This window comes from Sapajus apella, unplaced genomic scaffold (genome assembly GCF_009761245.1).
Source record: "Sapajus apella isolate SASKATOON/1434 unplaced genomic scaffold, GSC_monkey_1.0 scaffold66, whole genome shotgun sequence".
In the NCBI taxonomy this organism is placed as follows: Eukaryota; Metazoa; Chordata; class Mammalia; order Primates; family Cebidae; genus Sapajus; species Sapajus apella.
In genome coordinates, this window is record NW_022437006.1 from 6,284,222 (window position 1) to 6,285,886 (window position 1,665).

The following is a 1,665-nucleotide window of genomic DNA, read 5'->3' on the forward strand; positions in this document are numbered from 1 at the left end:
AAAAAAAAAAAAAAAAAAAAAACAATGTTGATGAATAATTTATAACAAGAAGCAATCTTTATGTTGTAATGTTAAGTGAAAAATGCAGAATCTAAAATGGATAAATATATAAAAAGCATAGAAAACAGATTATAAGGAGACCTAAATATTAATGGTGACTTGTCAGTCTCTCAATTTCTCTTTTCTTTCTTTTCTTTTTCTTTTTTTTTTTTTTTTTTTTGAAATAGAGTCTTGCTCTTGTCACCCAGGCTGGAGTGCAATGGCACAATCTTTGCTCATTGCAACCTCTGCATCTTGGGTTCAAGTGATTCTCCTACCTCAACCTCCCAAGTAGCTGGGATTACAGGAGCCTGCCATCACGCCCGGCTAATTTTTTGTATTTTTAGTAGAGACAGCGTTTCACCAGGTTAATCAAGCTGGACTTGAATTCCTGACTTCAGGTGATCCACCCGCCTTGGCATCCCAAAGTGCCAGGATTACAGGAGTGCGACACCGTGCCTACTTTTGTGTGTGTGTGTGTACACATTTAGTTTTATTGTAACAAAGCAACTTGTACACTTTTAACATTTAAAGCTGAGCATAAACTTTCCTGTCCAGTGAAACAAAAAGAAAACTTAAAAATAAACAGGAACAAAATTACAATAGAGAATGTCAATTCCAAATAAGATCCTACAGGTTCTGCTGATTCTCCCATTGAGTGGCAGAGCTCAAGTCATCATTAGGAGAGAATTTATTTTAAAAGTGTCATCTTAAGCTGCAAGGATGTCTGTCAAATGTTACAATTAAGTATGCCAAAGGAGAAGCCATGTTGTCAAAATGCCCATTTAACCCACCCAAGCATCTCAAACCCACCCTTTGCTGATCTTCTATAATCCCATTTCTTTAAGTTTTTTTTTCTTTTTTTAAACAAGAGAAAGTAGACAGAAACATGTTGGTAAATGCTAACTGTCCATATTCACATAGAGACACAGTATACTCTCTGAGCCTAACATCCAGAGAAGGGAGGAAAAAAAGCTAGAATTCTATTCACTACTACACGGGGGCCTAGCATCGTCCAGCTTCCAGCAGAGCGAAGGGAGCAGGTTTTTCTTTTTTCCCACAGAGCTTGGTGGTGTTGATTCCATAGAGTTTTGTTCAGGCAGGAAGGGATAAAAATCAATTTCAAACAGAAAGGGGTAGAGACTCTTTTTTCCATTGTATTCTGCTCAAGATATTTCCCTCAAAATAAGTTGAGAACCATGGTGTAGAGAAAAGAGACCTCAAAAACAGGGTGACTGAGCACAAGAGGGGAAAAAAAAAGACTGCAACTTGTTCCAGGGATCAGAGAAATTTTTTAAAAAGGAAGGTTGGAATCCATCAGTGTTCTATTAGTCATCTTCTCCTTCATCCTCTTCTCCTTCCTCCCCTTCATCATCATCTTCATCTTCTTCACCTTCATCCTCATCCCCCCCTTCATCAATATCTTCTAATCCTTCCTCCTTTTCATCATCATCTTCTTCTTCTTCTTCTCTTTCTTCATCATCCATATTGGGAACCAAGTAGTATTGTAGTGGGTTTAGCCAAATATCATCTTTGATGACCTCTCCTGACTCATCAGCACCTGCATCAGAATGGTCAGTAAACCAGGTAAAGAAGCTGCCTGGTTCCTCATGCTGCCTCTTCCTG

General features: G+C 38.4%; 1 pseudogene; it reads right to left on the reverse strand.

Moving 5' to 3' along the window:
- Nucleotides 1-1,330: 1,330 nt before the first annotated feature.
- The window catches only part of LOC116530385, an 8,340-nt pseudogene continuing 8,005 nt past the window's right edge, over nucleotides 1,331-1,665 (reverse strand).